Source organism: Lepisosteus platostomus, chromosome 15, assembly GCF_059453375.1.
Source record: "Lepisosteus platostomus isolate fLepPlt1 chromosome 15, fLepPlt1.hap1, whole genome shotgun sequence".
Taxonomy (NCBI): domain Eukaryota; kingdom Metazoa; phylum Chordata; class Actinopteri; order Semionotiformes; family Lepisosteidae; genus Lepisosteus; species Lepisosteus platostomus.
In genome coordinates, this window is record NC_142625.1 from 1086025 (window position 1) to 1104106 (window position 18082).

Here is an 18082-nt window from a genome sequence, read left to right on the forward strand (position 1 = left end):
TGAAACAGCACCCTGAGCTTAAAGATCACCAGGTCCTGCTTAACCACAGACGGCTCTATTCTGCAGTAACTCAAGCTGAAGAGGCCAGCCTCGTAGGTGGCGTCCCCAACGTGGTCTGGCGGCGAGTCCAGCCCAGAGGGCTACAGCACCATCTAATGGATTTGAACTGGCTATCCGCTTGGGGTCGTTTGGCAGTTCGTGAGGTTTTGTTCAAACATAAGCTGACAAAGCAGCAGGAGTGTCCTAGAGCCGGGTGTCATGCGGTGGAGTCGATCAGCCACGTGTTTTGGGACTGTAATTTTGCTCAGCGGACCTGGAACAAATGTGAAACTTTGTTTAGTAGCCTGTCCTCCACTTTCTGTGTACTTCCTGCAGTTGTGTTATATGGGTTGAAGGTGGGAGGTGGGGCAAACGCTAAGAGCTTTGTGTTATGGTTGCTAGTTAGTTTAATTAAGTTTGAGTTATGGAATTCCAGGAATTTGTTAGTCAAGAGGGGAACTGTTTGTACAGTAGATGGGTTATATAGAAGGCTTTTATGGAATTTGAGAGGGTTGGTAGAAGGGGACATAAAAAGATGGGGTTTTCATGCCGCAAAGGAGAAATGGAAATCCATAGTGGATATCTGGGATTGGAAATAGTCTAGGTCCTTTAATGTTCCTGTAATTTGTAAATAAGACTGTTGGGTGAATTTGGGGGTGGAAGGTAATTTGCATAAGGGGCGGGATTATGGTAAATAGGGTTGGGGTTGGAAATCATGTACTGTGTTTTTCAAGTAAGTTGTTTATTTTATGTACGCATATCTGCTTCATGTTAATTGTGGGTTTGTTTTTGAGCAGGGGAATTGTATTGGGGTGGGTTGTGTCTATATAAGGGATGAGATTATGATATCTTTGATTTAGCTGTGTAATTGTTTTTTGTTTTTGATTGTGTTTTTGGACTTATGTATTTGTAGTTTTTGGTGTTTTATTTTGTATTTTGTATAATAAAAAAAAAAAAAAAAAAAAAATCTGTTCTTATCAGTTTAATATCTGATACGTCCCCCATCGGGGGACCACATATTAAACGGATTTTTGGAACAGGGAGCTGGATCAGGAGCTTGCTCCGTCCTCTCCACGCATCGGCCCGGTATTGCAGCGCCTCCGGGAGCGGTGCACCACCTTCTCTCAGCGGTGAAAAGACAGACGTAGGTAGCTAGCGAGCGAGCGAGCGAGCGAGCGAAGTGGACTGGAGCTCCTTCTTCTCGGGTCTCGTCCCTCGTCCCCCATCTGTGTGTCTCTGTGTTCTGTCTCTCTCTCTCGCCCTCTCGGTTCCCGTGCTCCCTCTGTGCGCTTTCCCGCGTCTCGACTCTCTGGGCAAGCAGGCCGGCCCCCTTTTCGGCTCCCGTGCGTTTTCCCTCCAAAAAACTTAGGTTTTTCAGCCTTTTCCCAGGGAGGCAGGCGTGGCTTGCTTGCTTGCTTGCTTGCTTGCTTGCTTGCTTGCTTGCTTGCTTGCTTGCTTGCGTGTGTGTCCGTCCCCGTCCCTGCAGGCGGGCCCCTTTCGACAGCTGGGCGTTTTCCCTCCCAAAAACTTAGTATATCCACCTTTTCTTTCTTTTTTTTCGGCAGGCAGGCGTGTGTGTGTGCGCGCGCGTCCCCGTCCCTCCCTCCCTCCCGAGAGAGAGCTGCCCCTTGCCTCTGCCCGCAGGTGCTGGCGCTCGGCTTTGGCTTGCAGCCGGTTGGGCGCAGCTGCTGCCGGTGGGAGGGGCCTAAGCTAAGGAGGCCGGGCGGCTGGCGCCCCCTGCGGCTGCGGTCGTTGTCGGGCCGTTGACAGAAGATCAAAGAGCAGGGCCCCCGCCCGGGACTGGCAGGAAGGCAGGCGGGCAGGCAAGAGAGAGGGGGAGCAGAGTCCCGCGGCAGGCCTCTGGCTGCAGGGAGGCCGGCAGCTGCGCGGGTCCCGGGCTCCAGAGGAGTCGGCCTGCGCCACTGTGCGCCAGCGGAACGCCCGCGCGTCGGTCCGCGCCTTTGTGGGCATCGCTTCTCGGCCTTTTGGCGAAGATCCTGAGTGCGTGGCCTGACCGCGGCTTGGGCTCTGAGTCAAAGGCGGGAAGGGGTGGACGGCGCGGCTTTTTCCAGGCGACGGCGATTTTTTCTTTGTGGCGGATAGGATTCCGGCCACTCTACACAAGATGGAGAGGACTTCAAGCAAGAATGCAAGACCAAGGCATACTGTGCGTTTTGTGCTGCGAGTGGAGGCTTCTGACAAGGATTTTGCCAAGAGGGATGCTTTCGAGGATGAAGTCCTTTTCAAGCATTTGTCCTTACAGCCTGAAGAGATCTATTGCCTCCAGGACTTTCCAGGTAAAAAGATTTTTGATTTGTCACTTTACTCTGCTGAACAGTGCACGAAAGTTTGGTCTGTTTTGACTGCTCGCAGACTGGAGGAACCTTTTGTTCATTTTTTCCTTGAACCTTTGTTTGCACGGGAGGCGAGACCCATATGGGTCCATATGAACAACCCTTTTACCCCAGACGCAGACATTGTTAATTTTCTTAAAAGATTTGTTGACGTTCAGGGCACGGGTATCAAGGAGATGGATAGGAAGAGAGTCTGGAACGGGAAAAGGAAATTTCTGGTGCGTTTCAGAGCGGACCCTAGTGCTGAAGATGGGCTCTTGCACCCTCCTGCTAACTTCTCAATTGGAACTTATACAGGTTATCTGTACTACCCTGATCAACCCTTGGCGTGTAGACGATGCAGGCAGAAGGGCCATTATGCTGCTGACTGTGATGTGGAGGTCTGTCGAAGGTGTGATACTGTGGGGCACAGCACCTTCATGTGCAGGGCTGAGCCGAAATGTAATCTGTGCGGGGTCTCTGGGCACATTTACAGGGCGTGCCCAAAGAAAGGTATGAGTTTCGCAGCCGTGGCGGGTGGCACATCGGCAGCAAGTGTTACCTCAGTTCACCAGGCAGAAGATGCAGCAGAGGGCCCGGCACCGGCGTCGCTGGTCCCTGACGCTGGCGAGGAGGTGATGGAACCTGAGGGTGTGGATCAAGGGCAGGAGGTAACGGACCACAGGCAGACGGCAACAGCACTTACCTCAGCAGAAGATCGCAGCGGCGAAGAAGAGACGGAGGCTCCGGTGAGTACTGAGGAGGTCCTGGGGAGCGCAGAGGAGGAAGGTGGGGTCTCGCTCGCCGCGCTAGAGCATATAAGAGCGTTGGCTGAGGAATCAAGCCTGCCCTCTGCGGAGGAAGTAGGGTCAGACTGGGGGGACAGAGTGGATGAAGAGGAGGCCATGGACACCGTCCAGGCCAGGAAAGTTGTGAAAAGAAAGGCGGAAAATGATGTGCCGCCCTTGGTGAAGAAATCGGGTGTAGATCCCATGGAATACCTTGAGTCGATGGCCACAGATTCGTTGGCCCAGGCCGAATCTACTCCACTAGGGTCGGAGGGCGAGGTAAGTGGTGTGGGTGACCCCCCCCTTACGGCAGAGTCGGGTATGTCCTCAGGCTTTGTCATTCCAGAAACGGAGATGACCCCGACCTCGGCAGAAGCCTCAGAAGAACACATGCAGCCACGCGTCGCCCTGCAGAGAGAAGAACGAGATGTCTTTATATTCGCTGAGGTACCTATGAGGTTCAAGAAGTTCTGTAAATGGGACGAAAAGGCCAGCAAAATAGTCTGGCCTAGGACCTTCAATGAGCAAGGGCTATCTCCGGCAGGGATTGTCGTGCGTTGTGAGCACTCTGGTGAGGAGATTTCAACCCTCGAAGTAAAGGGCCGCAACCAGATAGATGCGACCAATAAGAAGATGTTGTTGGGTGACTTTGTAAAGAAATGGATAAGGGACAAGGGAGAACTGAAGGAGATGTACGAGGTGGGGGTGGAAAGGCGCCCTGACAAAGTGCTGAAGATTCTGGAGGTCCCGCTGCAGTTTTTGGAGGCCTGTGCCTGGAAGAACGGAAACGTGCAGTACCCGCCCCGGCCGTCAAACTTCCGACGTGTGCTGAGGTTGCATGAAGGAGTGTCAGTTGGCTGTACGCGATCAGGAGGTAAAATAGATAAACTATATTTGCAGGGACAAAGGGAGGCGTCAGTGCGTCAAGCCTACATGGAGCTGATGAGCCTTTTTACTGCCCCCTAATGTTGAAAATATTAACTTTAAATATTCGGGGTTTAAGGAACTTAGTAAAGAGGACGGCCTTTTTTTCTTACCTGAAAACCATGGTTTTTGATATTTGTTTGGTGCAGGAAGTCCATCTAAAAGATGAAAGAGACGTCATACAGTTCACTCGTGAGTGGGACAGAGGAGATTCTAGATGGAATATCGGAGGTGTCCACTCCTCGGGAGTTGGAGTTTTATTTGGCAATCGCAATTTTATAGTGGAGAAATGTGTGAATGTAGTGCCTGGGAGAGCCTTATATTTGGATATTTGTTCGGGTGAGAATTGCTTTCGGTGTGTGTGTGTGTATGCCCCGGCAATGATGGCTTTACGGGCAGATTTCTTTAAGGAACTTTATCCTGTTTGCCTTACCAACAAATGGATCATCATGGGAGGAGACTTTAACGTGGACCTCCAAGATAAGAGGGATCCAGGGGCAAAGCAGCTCAATCTTCTTCTAGCACAGTTTGGACTTTACGACTGCGCCTACCGGATCCGAAAGGAGAAAGCAGAGGCCACGTGGAGGAACGCTCAAGGTACTGTGAAGCGCCTTGATTATGTATTCGCCTCACTGGACGTACCTGTGGAGAAGGTGGTGGTGCTGCCGGTAGGTTTTTCTGACCATGCCCTAGTAGAGGCCCATTTTCCACATTTAAGGAACCAGTTTGGGCGTGGGGTGTGGAAGTTAAATACGGAGAACCTAAGAGAAGACGAATATGTCAAGGTAATGAGGTACAAATTGCAAACATGGTGGAAGGAGAGGAATCTGGGGACTCCCCTGATTGATTGGTGGGAACACTTAAAAAAGAAAATTAGAAAGGAGACCAGAATTTATGGCAGAGCAAGGCTCAAGCGTGAGCGGCAGAAGGGCAGGGCGCTGCAGGAAAGATTAAACACCTTGTTTTCCCAGTGTAATAAGGATATGTCAGTGTGCCCTGAAGATATTGCAGCAGCTAAAGCTGAACTGCGCACTTATCACGAGCAAAAGGCAAGGAGTTACCTGTTCAGAGCCCACGTGCAGTTCATACAATCTCACGAAACATGTTCCAGTTTTTTCTTCCGGCAAATTCGTCAGAGACAGAAGCGCAGTGTGATGACTGGCATTCAGACTTCGGAGGGGAAAATAGTTACTAGTAGTGAGGAGATGCTGGAAGTGGTGAGGCACTTTTACCAATGTCTTTTTTCCCTAAAGACGGTGGACGAGGCCATGGGTGCAAAGCTGCTGAGCGGTATTACAGCGCAGGTTCCTGTCAAAGCCCAAGAACAGTTGGAGGCTCCTATAAGCTTGCAGGAACTTGGCGACGCTCTGCTCGGCATGAAGGCTGGTAAGGTACCAGGTAAAGACGGACTACCAGCCGAATTTTATCGGACGTTCTGGGATATCTTAGGGCCAATCTTACTTCAGGTGACGGAGGAAATCTTTCGTAGGAAGGCTATGTGTGAGTCTATGAGGGAGGGAATCCTCACACTGTTGTATAAAAAAGGACCTGCAAAGGACCTTAAGAACTGGAGGCCGCTGCAGATGTTGTGCGTGGACTATAAGCTGATCGCTAAAGTGCTGGTAAACCGCTTGAAGGGGGTCCTAGCTCATGTGATCGGTTGGGACCAAACCTGCGGGGTTCGAGGTCGGCGTGCCAGCTGGACCCTCCAACTAGTACGGGATGTGATAGCGTGGTCCGAGAACAGGAACGTCCCGTTGCTGATCGCCAGCTTGGACCTAGAAAAAGCTTTTGACAATGTCTCACACACCTTTGTCTGGCAAGTGATGGAGAAGATGGGATTCGGCCCTGTCATGCTGGGCTGGTTAAAAATACTGTACTCACAGGTTGGCAGTAGAGTTCTGGTGAACGGGCACCTGGGAGGACTGGTTCTCCAAGAGTCTGGTGTGCGTCAGGGCTGCCCCCTGTCCCCATTACTTTTTGCACTATATATGGAACCTTATGCGCGGGCAGTCCAGAAGGAGCCATCCATTGACGGGATCCTCGTACCTGGGAGTGGAGGAAAAAGAGTTAAGGTGGCATTATATGCTGACGATGTTACCTTATTTCTCAGCTCTTACCTTAGCCTACAGGCGGCCTTGGACGTCTTCGAGAACTTCTCCCTCGCGTCAGGTGCAAAGCTAAACAGGGGGAAAAGTCAGATCAAGTTCTTCGGGCCTTGGAAAGAACAGCTGGGACCAGCGCATGGATTGGACATCTGTCAAGGGCCCCTTAAGATTCTAGGGGTGTTATTCACGGCACAGGATGCTGCTTGGTGCAATTGGTCCCAGAGGCTGGAGAAGGCTAGGCTGCAGCTGACGCACTGGAAGAACAAGCAGCTGTCCTTTGTAGGTAAAGTCCTGATCCTGAAAGTGGTGTTTCTGCCTGTGCTGGTTTATCTAGCATCGGTGTATCCCATGCCTGCGCGCTTCAACAGATATCTGGTAAGGGAGGTTTTTATGTTCATGTGGGGGGGAAAATATGAGTATGTGCGCAGAGTCGATATGTATCGCCCAGTGGAAGAAGGCGGACGGGGAGTTCCCAACTTCCCTGTAAAGCTAAACTGTATATATGTGTCTGGCCTGTGTATAGCTCTGCATTCCCCAGTCTCACATCCCTTTCAGTATTTTGTCAGGTTCTGGCTATCTAGCCACGTGCGCGCCCTGGCTCAGTGGTCCAACAGTTTGCCTCATGGGAACGATCTGCCATGGCACTATCGGCATGCGACACACTGGCTGAAACAGCACCCTGAGCTTAAAGATCACCAGGTCCTGCTTAACCACAGACGGCTCTATTCTGCAGTAACTCAAGCTGAAGAGGCCAGCCTCGTAGGTGGCGTCCCCAACGTGGTCTGGCGGCGAGTCCAGCCCAGAGGGCTACAGCACCATCTAATGGATTTGAACTGGCTATCCGCTTGGGGTCGTTTGGCAGTTCGTGAGGTTTTGTTCAAACATAAGCTGACAAAGCAGCAGGAGTGTCCTAGAGCCGGGTGTCATGCGGTGGAGTCGATCAGCCACGTGTTTTGGGACTGTAATTTTGCTCAGCGGACCTGGAACAAATGTGAAACTTTGTTTAGTAGCCTGTCCTCCACTTTCTGTGTACTTCCTGCAGTTGTGTTATATGGGTTGAAGGTGGGAGGTGGGGCAAACGCTAAGAGCTTTGTGTTATGGTTGCTAGTTAGTTTAATTAAGTTTGAGTTATGGAATTCCAGGAATTTGTTAGTCAAGAGGGGAATTGTTTGTACAGTAGATGGGTTATATAGAAGGCTTTTATGGAATTTGAGAGGGTTGGTAGAAGGGGACATAAAAAGATGGGGTTTTCATGCCGCAAAGGAGAAATGGAAATCCATAGTGGATATCTGGGATTGGAAATAGTCTAGGTCCTTTAATGTTCCTGTAATTTGTAAATAAGACTGTTGGGTGAATTTGGGGGTGGAAGGTAATTTGCATAAGGGGCGGGATTATGGTAAATAGGGTTGGGGTTGGAAATCATGTACTGTGTTTTTCAAGTAAGTTGTTTATTTTATGTACGCATATCTGCTTCATGTTAATTGTGGGTTTGTTTTTGAGCAGGGGAATTGTATTGGGGTGGGTTGTGTCTATATAAGGGATGAGATTATGATATCTTTGATTTAGCTGTGTAATTGTTTTTTGTTTTTGATTGTGTTTTTGGACTTATGTATTTGTAGTTTTTGGTGTTTTATTTTGTATTTTGTATAATAAAAAAAAAAAAAAAAAAATCTGTTCTTATCAGTTTAATATCTGATACGTCCCCCATCGGGGGACCACATATTAAACGGATTTTTGGAACAGGGAGCTGGATCAGGAGCTTGCTCCGTCCTCTCCACGCATCGGCCCGGTATTGCAGCGCCTCCGGGAGCGGTGCACCACCTTCTCTCAGCGGTGAAAAGACAGACGTAGGTAGCTAGCGAGCGAGCGAGCGAGCGAGCGAAGTGGACTGGAGCTCCTTCTTCTCGGGTCTCGTCCCTCGTCCCCCATCTGTGTGTCTCTGTGTTCTGTCTCTCTCTCTCGCCCTCTCGGTTCCCGTGCTCCCTCTGTGCGCTTTCCCGCGTCTCGACTCTCTGGGCAAGCAGGCCGGCCCCCTTTTCGGCTCCCGTGCGTTTTCCCTCCAAAAAACTTAGGTTTTTCAGCCTTTTCCCAGGGAGGCAGGCGTGGCTTGCTTGCTTGCTTGCTTGCTTGCTTGCTTGCTTGCTTGCTTGCTTGCTTGCTTGCTTGCTTGCTTGCTTGCGTGTGTGTCCGTCCCCGTCCCTGCAGGCGGGCCCCTTTCGACAGCTGGGCGTTTTCCCTCCCAAAAACTTAGTATATCCACCTTTTCTTTCTTTTTTTTCGGCAGGCAGGCGTGTGTGTGTGCGCGCGCGTCCCCGTCCCTCCCTCCCTCCCGAGAGAGAGCTGCCCCTTGCCTCTGCCCGCAGGTGCTGGCGCTCGGCTTTGGCTTGCAGCCGGTTGGGCGCAGCTGCTGCCGGTGGGAGGGGCCTAAGCTAAGGAGGCCGGGCGGCTGGCGCCCCCTGCGGCTGCGGTCGTTGTCGGGCCGTTGACAGAAGATCAAAGAGCAGGGCCCCCGCCCGGGACTGGCAGGAAGGCAGGCGGGCAGGCAAGAGAGAGGGGGAGCAGAGTCCCGCGGCAGGCCTCTGGCTGCAGGGAGGCCGGCAGCTGCGCGGGTCCCGGGCTCCAGAGGAGTCGGCCTGCGCCACTGTGCGCCAGCGGAACGCCCGCGCGTCGGTCCGCGCCTTTGTGGGCATCGCTTCTCGGCCTTTTGGCCAAGATCAGAAGGCGCGTGGCCTGACCGCGGCTGGACGATTCAAAAGAGACGAGAAGGGCGGCAGAGGAGAGACGGAGGAATACAGACGGAAGGATCCTACGAAGGCGCAGACGACCGGGAAGAAGGCATTGGACCAACACCTGGGGGAACCGGATTCACGAGCCACCACTGGAATCGCTCTGGGTTGAGCCCAGGGGGTGAAGGTGGGGCTCCCAGATGACGGCGGCCGGTGAGTGGGATCCTTTTTTAGCGACCGTGAACCCTCTGTCCCGTGAGGGACAGATGAGGTGCACGGTGCGCTTTATCTTAAAGAAGAAAGAGGATGCGGGAGTATGGATGGTCAGGACACAGTTCGAGAGAAAGATTTTGTTCGATGTGTTGAACATTAAGAAGATCAATATTTTGGGAGTTCAGGATTTTCAGGTGAAGAATATCTATGATGTCACGTTGACTACGAACTACGAATGCCGAAGGGTGTGGGATAGGGCTAACGACTTGAAGGAAACTGACCCTCTTGCGAAATTTATTATTGAACCTCTGTTCGCCCGGGAGTTGAGACCAGTAACTGTGCATATGTATAACCCTCATGTGCCCGAGGTTGATATAGCCATCTTCCTAAGAAGATACCTTGATATCCAAGGGGAGGGGAAGAAAATCTTGGATGAGGAAGATATATGGACTTTTAAGAGACGGTTTATGGCAAGGTTTCGGCCGTGTAAGACCTCCCCTGGGGGGGTGCTACACCCTCCGGCATCCTTTTATATCGGGCCAAATAAGGGGTATCTGAGTTACGCTGGGCAGCCTAAAACCTGTAGGAAGTGTGGCCAGGAAGGACATGTGGTAGCAGACTGCACGGAACAGCTTTGTAGGCGCTGCGGTCAGGTCGGGCACTCGGCAGTGTCTTGCCGTGAGGCCAGGGTGTGCAACCTGTGCGGTGAACAAGGCCACATGTATAGGGCTTGCCCGCAGAAAATTAAGACCTTTGCGTCCGTAGTTGCAGACAGGGGAGAGGAACAAGCCGGACCATCAGTGAGAACAAGGAGGAACGATGAAGAGGGCACTCACCTGAATGAAGATCTCGCCCTCCAGGAGGTTGACACTGATGCTCTGGCTCAGGTTTCGGACCCAGAGCCCCAGGCGTCCAGATCGGGTATGCAGGACCTCCTCGCTGGATTACCGGAGATGGGAGCGAATGAGGAACCCGGGGAGAAGGAACCCTCAGAATCTGGCTGGATGAAACCAAAAAGGAGGGGAAAAAAGTCAAAGAAGAGGGAGAGAACCGCCTCGGACGAGGACAACACAGGGGTGGTAGAGAAGAAGTACAAAGAGATCGACATTCCGTCGGAGGAAGAGGCTGGCATGGAAGAGGAAGACTACTCTGATTCAGAGGTACAGCCTCAAAAGGAGGGAGACTATAATCCAGACGAGAGCCGGGAAATGGAGGAAGACCCCAGCATTGAGGGAGAGGTAGTGGGGAGTCCTGCGGAAGAGGAGGACAACGACTCTCCAAAAGACCCAGGCCCGGTAGATGAAGGGGAAGAGGAGGAGAGAGAACCCCCCCAACCTACATCTGAAGCAGGGGGGTCAGTAACCGCCCACGTTTCTGTCGCACGCCCCCAGGTCGTAATGCCCGGGGACGTGGCGATTGGCTCCGAACTTTGTCTACAGCCTGAGAGATCCTCCGATTCGGACTCGGACGCCTCACTGCCCCTCAGCGGTGTAACGGCTCAGGAAGAATCTCCCCCGTCCTTTTCCCCCGTTACATCTCTCAGCGACGCTATGTCGCCAAATGTAGACGGTATGGAAGATGCCCTGCATGGCCTTCTGGGTTCACTGTATTGAAGGCTACTTTCATGAGCGAGAGAGATGGGAACCTCCCCCCCTCCCGAGGCAGAGTGCATTCTCTGCTCCATTAACACCAGGGGTCTTAAAGATAAGATCAAACGTAACGGCGTCTTTGAATTCCTGGCTGAAAGGCGGTTTTCTTTTTGTTTCCTACAAGAAGTCCACCTCGGATCAGAGAGAGACGTGTCCGAATTCAGGAAGGACTGGCGTACTGGGGACTCTTGGTGGAGTGTGGGGGGTGTGCATTCCTCGGGGGTGGGGATCCTTTGCGGGACTCCTAATTTCTCTCCAAGCGAGGTTGTCTCTGTAATTCCAGGGAGGCTGTTGGTAGTGGATGGTGTGTGGGAGTGTATGCGTGTGCGTGTGATTGGAGTGTATGCACCAGCGGATAGGCGCCTTCAGGGGGCCTTCCTGAGAGAGTTAGAGCCCCTCCTCTATACAAATAGAGTGGTACTGATGGGTGGAGATTTTAACATCGATCTCGGTGATGTGAGTGGTTCGGGAGTGAGTGGTCTGCGTGAGATTGCACAACGTTTCAAACTGCATGACTGTTTTGGTGATTTTGGCCCGGCCTCCAAGGCTTATACCTGGAGTAATGGGCGAGGGATATTCCGAAGGCTAGATTATGTATTCACCACCCTAAAAGGGGTGACTCGGGCCAGGCAGGTGGTTCCAGTATGGTTCTCTGACCACCTCTTACTGTCGGCAACTGTGACCTCTGATGGTTTCCGGACAAGACCACAGCACTGGAAGCTGAACACGCAGGTCCTGTCCGAGGAGAAATATCTTACTCGGATAGTTGACCTGCTGTGCGGCTTCCAGAGGAAACGGTGGAGGTTTCCTACGGCGGTCCTCTGGTGGGAGGCCTGTAAAAAGGCCATCGCCAAGGCCTCCGTGAGTTACTGTAGGCACAGGAGATCTGTGGGTAAGGCGGCGCTAGCTAATTTACAAAAAGAGCTAGAAGGCCTATATGTGGCGTTTAATGAGGGTGGTTCCTTCGACGCAGCAAAAGCCACAGAAATCCGGCACGCTTTGAGCGAGACCTGGTCCTCGCGAGCTAGAGAGTTCCTGTTCAGGCTCAAGGGTGAGCTTTTGGAAAGCCATGAGAAGTGCTCGTCCCACTTCTTCGGCGCGGTCCGCGCGCGGCAGGCAAGGACCAGCTTCGAGGCGCTACGGAAGGTGGATGGCTCAGTAACACAGGATGGGCTTGAAATGGAGGAGTGCGCCTCGGAGTTTTACAGGTCCTTGTTTGCGGAAAAACCCGTGGACGCGGGCCGTTGGGAGAAGTGGTTGACGGGCATAGACGGGCGAACTGAGGTTCCTCTGGGCTTGGACGGGGATCTAACGGCCGCGGAGGTGAAGGAAGCCATGGCCGGCCTGCGTCGGGGAACCGCCCCCGGCGTCGACGGCCTGCCCATAGATTTCTATGTTGCCTTTTGGGACACGCTTCAGCCCATGCTCATGGAGGTCTTCCGGGAAATACTGCAAGTCGGGGAGATGGGAACAACAATGAAGGTAGGAGTCTTGTCTCTTATCTTCAAAAAGGGTGATAAGGCAGATCTGGAAAACTGGAGGCCGATCCAGTTACTCTGCACCGATTATAAGATCTTGGCAAGAGTACTGGGTAGGAGGCTGAGGAAGGTGATGCCAGATCTGGTTAGTAAGCACCAGACTTGCAGTGTAGAGGGCCGGAAAATAGCTTGGAATCTCCATCTCATCAGAGACACGGTTGCCTGGGTAGAAGATCGGAACCTAGAGCTCATGCTGGTCAGTCTCGACCAGAGTAAGGCCTTTGATAGGGTTCACCATGCCTTCCTCTGGGAGGTTCTGGCGCGGCTGGGCTTGAGCCATGCCTTCATCAGGTGGATCAAGACACTTTACAATGGTGTGGTATCACGGGTGTGCATCAACGGGAGGTTGGGAGCGGGAGTGCCGGTCGGTTGTGGGGTGAGGCAGGGTTGTCCCCTGTCTCCCCTCCTTTACGTCCTGTACACCGAGCCCCTCCTCCTAGCAATTCACAAGGATCCCCTGATTGAGGGCGTGGTGGTTCCAGGCAGTGGGGGTGAGCAGGTAAAAGTCGCGGCCTATGCTGACGACATCTCACTGTTCCTTACATCCGAAAGGAGTATGTACCGGGTACTTGAGTTGATGGAGGACCTCTCAGCAGGCACCGGGTCCTGTCTAAACAGGGACAAGTGTGCCATCAAGTACTTTGGCAAGTGGAAGGACAGGAGAGACGAGGTCGCGGGCCTCCCCCTGGAGCCGGGTCCATTAAAGATCTTGGGCATCCGATTTCACTCGGGCGATTCCGCGAGATTGAATTGGGAGGACAAGCTTCGGCGGGTAAACCAGAGGTTGGGTATGTGGCAGGATAGGACACTTTCCTATACAGGGAAGGTCCTAGTAATCAAGGTGGACATCCTGCCATTGCTAGTGCATCTGGCCAGGGTGTTTCCCTTACCTGCCAGCATGAGGAGGGATCTCGTTAGAGCAGTCTTCCGGTTCATCTGGGGTGCGGGTTATGAGTACATCGCCCGAGTGCACATGTGTAGACCGGTAGAGGAAGGGGGGAGGGCCGTTCCAGATTTGCCGGCCAAACTGGATACCCTGTTTGTGTCCGGCCTGTGTATGATCCTCCATGAGGACCCTGACCACCTGTGCGTGTGCTACGTAAAGCTGTGGTTATCTGTCATGATGAGGCACCTTGTGGCTTGGTCCAATAGGACGCCTAAGGCCGAAAGGCTGCCCCCGCACTACAGGCACGCCGTAAAGTGGCTGAAAAAGTACCCTGCAGCCAGGGAGGGGCGGGCGTCCTTAGACCACAAGGCCTTATACAGGACAGTGGTCGCAAAGGCCGGCCCGGCAGTGGTCGGGGTTTCGGAAGAAGGCTGGCGGCAAATTCAGCCTGTTGGTCTTGACAACAGGTTAAAAGACCTTAATTGGCTGGCCAGATGGAATCGTATGCCGGTCCGGGAGACATTGCATAGTCACGGTCTTTCGAGACAAAATCGGTGTCCCCGCCCGGATTGCGCGGAGATCGAAACAGTCATGCATGTTTTCTGGGGGTGCACCTTTTCACAACAGGTATGGAAGAAGAGCGAATGGTTGTTGGAGAGAGTGAGTACGGATTTTAACTTGACTGCACAGATAGTATTGAAAGGGGTTCTGGGACCACGTAAATGGAACTGTGGTTTCCTTTTGTGGCTCATTATCAGTCTAGTTAAATGGTTTTTGTGGATGTCACGTAAAGAATTAGTAGAGCACGGGAAGGGGGATTCACCGGACACAATAGTTTGGAAAATTCAGCACGATATTGGGAGAAGGGTTAAGTGGGATATCTCACGGTGGGGTTTTTCTGCAGCAAAGGAACGATGGAAGGGTCTTTTTTCTTTAGGTTAATTTCTGTGTGTTGTCGGGGGTTGTAGGTAACTATGTCTTGTATGTATTGTTTTGTATATTTTGTATTTTTGTAATAAAAAAAAAAAAAAAAAAAAAAAAAAATCTGTTCTTATCAGTTTAATATCTGATACGTCCCCCATCGGGGGACCACATATTAAACGGATTTTTGGAACAGGGAGCTGGATCAGGAGCTTGCTCCGTCCTCTCCACGCATCGGCCCGGTATTGCAGCGCCTCCGGGAGCGGTGCACCACCTTCTCTCAGCGGTGAAAAGACAGACGTAGGTAGCTAGCGAGCGAGCGAGCGAGCGAGCGAAGTGGACTGGAGCTCCTTCTTCTCGGGTCTCGTCCCTCGTCCCCCATCTGTGTGTCTCTGTGTTCTGTCTCTCTCTCTCGCCCTCTCGGTTCCCGTGCTCCCTCTGTGCGCTTTCCCGCGTCTCGACTCTCTGGGCAAGCAGGCCGGCCCCCTTTTCGGCTCCCGTGCGTTTTCCCTCCAAAAAACTTAGGTTTTTCAGCCTTTTCCCAGGGAGGCAGGCGTGGCTTGCTTGCTTGCTTGCTTGCTTGCTTGCTTGCTTGCTTGCTTGCTTGCTTGCTTGCTTGCTTGCTTGCTTGCGTGTGTGTCCGTCCCCGTCCCTGCAGGCGGGCCCCTTTCGACAGCTGGGCGTTTTCCCTCCCAAAAACTTAGTATATCCACCTTTTCTTTCTTTTTTTTCGGCAGGCAGGCGTGTGTGTGTGCGCGCGCGTCCCCGTCCCTCCCTCCCTCCCGAGAGAGAGCTGCCCCTTGCCTCTGCCCGCAGGTGCTGGCGCTCGGCTTTGGCTTGCAGCCGGTTGGGCGCAGCTGCTGCCGGTGGGAGGGGCCTAAGCTAAGGAGGCCGGGCGGCTGGCGCCCCCTGCGGCTGCGGTCGTTGTCGGGCCGTTGACAGAAGATCAAAGAGCAGGGCCCCCGCCCGGGACTGGCAGGAAGGCAGGCGGGCAGGCAAGAGAGAGGGGGAGCAGAGTCCCGCGGCAGGCCTCTGGCTGCAGGGAGGCCGGCAGCTGCGCGGGTCCCGGGCTCCAGAGGAGTCGGCCTGCGCCACTGTGCGCCAGCGGAACGCCCGCGCGTCGGTCCGCGCCTTTGTGGGCATCGCTTCTCGGCCTTTTGGCGAAGATCCTGAGTGCGTGGCCTGACCGCGGCTTGGGCTCTGAGTCAAAGGCGGGAAGGGGTGGACGGCGCGGCTTTTTCCAGGCGACGGCGATTTTTTCTTTGTGGCGGATAGGATTCCGGCCACTCTACACAAGATGGAGAGGACTTCAAGCAAGAATGCAAGACCAAGGCATACTGTGCGTTTTGTGCTGCGAGTGGAGGCTTCTGACAAGGATTTTGCCAAGAGGGATGCTTTCGAGGATGAAGTCCTTTTCAAGCATTTGTCCTTACAGCCTGAAGAGATCTATTGCCTCCAGGACTTTCCAGGTAAAAAGATTTTTGATTTGTCACTTTACTCTGCTGAACAGTGCACGAAAGTTTGGTCTGTTTTGACTGCTCGCAGACTGGAGGAACCTTTTGTTCATTTTTTCCTTGAACCTTTGTTTGCACGGGAGGCGAGACCCATATGGGTCCATATGAACAACCCTTTTACCCCAGACGCAGACATTGTTAATTTTCTTAAAAGATTTGTTGACGTTCAGGGCACGGGTATCAAGGAGATGGATAGGAAGAGAGTCTGGAACGGGAAAAGGAAATTTCTGGTGCGTTTCAGAGCGGACCCTAGTGCTGAAGATGGGCTCTTGCACCCTCCTGCTAACTTCTCAATTGGAACTTATACAGGTTATCTGTACTACCCTGATCAACCCTTGGCGTGTAGACGATGCAGGCAGAAGGGCCATTATGCTGCTGACTGTGATGTGGAGGTCTGTCGAAGGTGTGATACTGTGGGGCACAGCACCTTCATGTGCAGGGCTGAGCCGAAATGTAATTTGTGCGGGGTCTCTGGGCACATTTACAGGGCGTGCCCAAAGAAAGGTATGAGTTTCGCAGCCGTGGCGGGTGGCACATCGGCAGCAAGTGTTACCTCAGTTCACCAGGCAGAAGATGCAGCAGAGGGCCCGGCACCGGCGTCGCTGGTCCCTGACGCTGGCGAGGAGGTGATGGAACCTGAGGGTGTGGATCAAGGGCAGGAGGTAACGGACCACAGGCAGACGGCAACAGCACTTACCTCAGCAGAAGATCGCAGCGGCGAAGAAGAGACGGAGGCTCCGGTGAGTGCTGAGGAGGTCCTGGGGAGCGCAGAGGAGGAAGGTGGGGTCTCGCTCGCCGCGCTAGAGCATATAAGAGCGTTGGCTGAGGAATCAAGCCTGCCCTCTGCGGAGGAAGTAGGGTCAGACTGGGGGGACAGAGTGGATGAAGAGGAGGCCATGGACACCGTCCAGGCCAGGAAAGTTGTGAAAAGAAAGGCGGAAAATGATGTGCCGCCCTTGGTGAAGAAATCGGGTGTAGATCCCATGGAATACCTTGAGTCGATGGCCACAGATTCGTTGGCCCAGGCCGAATCTACTCCACTAGGGTCGGAGGGCGAGGTAAGTGGTGTGGGTGACCCCCCCCTTACGGCAGAGTCGGGTATGTCCTCAGGCTTTGTCATTCCAGAAACGGAGATGACCCCGACCTCGGCAGAAGCCTCAGAAGAACACATGCAGCCACGCGTCGCCCTGCAGAGAGAAGAACGAGATGTCTTTATATTCGCTGAGGTACCTATGAGGTTCAAGAAGTTCTGTAAATGGGACGAAAAGGCCAGCAAAATAGTCTGGCCTAGGACCTTCAATGAGCAAGGGCTATCTCCGGCAGGGATTGTCGTGCGTTGTGAGCACTCTGGTGAGGAGATTTCAACCCTCGAAGTAAAGGGCCGCAACCAGATAGATGCGACCAATAAGAAGATGTTGTTGGGTGACTTTGTAAAGAAATGGATAAGGGACAAGGGAGAACTGAAGGAGATGTACGAGGTGGGGGTGGAAAGGCGCCCTGACAAAGTGCTGAAGATTCTGGAGGTCCCGCTGCAGTTTTTGGAGGCCTGTGCCTGGAAGAACGGAAACGTGCAGTACCCGCCCCGGCCGTCAAACTTCCGACGTGTGCTGAGGTTGCATGAAGGAGTGTCAGTTGGCTGTACGCGATCAGGAGGTAAAATAGATAAACTATATTTGCAGGGACAAAGGGAGGCGTCAGTGCGTCAAGCCTACATGGAGCTGATGAGCCTTTTTACTGCCCCCTAATGTTGAAAATATTAACTTTAAATATTCGGGGTTTAAGGAACTTAGTAAAGAGGACGGCCTTTTTTTCTTACCTGAAAACCATGGTTTTTGATATTTGTTTGGTGCAGGAAGTCCATCTAAAAGATGAAAGAGACGTCATACAGTTCACTCGTGAGTGGGACAGAGGAGATTCTAGATGGAATATCGGAGGTGTCCACTCCTCGGGAGTTGGAGTTTTATTTGGCAATCGCAATTTTATAGTGGAGAAATGTGTGAATGTAGTGCCTGGGAGAGCCTTATATTTGGATATTTGTTCGGGTGAGAATTGCTTTCGGTGTGTGTGTGTGTATGCCCCGGCAATGATGGCTTTACGGGCAGATTTCTTTAAGGAACTTTATCCTGTTTGCCTTACCAACAAATGGATCATCATGGGAGGAGACTTTAACGTGGACCTCCAAGATAAGAGGGATCCAGGGGCAAAGCAGCTCAATCTTCTTCTAGCACAGTTTGGACTTTACGACTGCGCCTACCGGATCCGAAAGGAGAAAGCAGAGGCCACGTGGAGGAACGCTCAAGGTACTGTGAAGCGCCTTGATTATGTATTCGCCTCACTGGACGTACCTGTGGAGAAGGTGGTGGTGCTGCCGGTAGGTTTTTCTGACCATGCCCTAGTAGAGGCCCATTTTCCACATTTAAGGAACCAGTTTGGGCGTGGGGTG

The 18082-nt window shown here is 52.8% G+C and overlaps 3 non-coding genes across 3 annotated transcripts; all 3 read left to right on the plus strand.

Moving 5' to 3' along the window:
* Positions 1 to 961: 961 nt before the first annotated feature.
* LOC148647513 (U2 spliceosomal RNA) lies at positions 962 to 1159 on the plus strand. The gene has a single exon (XR_015927086.1). It is a non-coding gene; the product is annotated as a U2 spliceosomal RNA (small nuclear RNA).
* Positions 1160 to 7820: 6661 nt separating this feature from the next.
* LOC148647514 (U2 spliceosomal RNA) lies at positions 7821 to 8015 on the plus strand. The gene has a single exon (XR_015927035.1). It is a non-coding gene; the product is annotated as a U2 spliceosomal RNA (small nuclear RNA).
* Positions 8016 to 14201: 6186 nt separating this feature from the next.
* Positions 14202 to 14401, plus strand: LOC148647515 (U2 spliceosomal RNA). Its single transcript, XR_015927046.1, has one exon. It is a non-coding gene; the product is annotated as a U2 spliceosomal RNA (small nuclear RNA).
* Positions 14402 to 18082: the final 3681 nt, after the last annotated feature.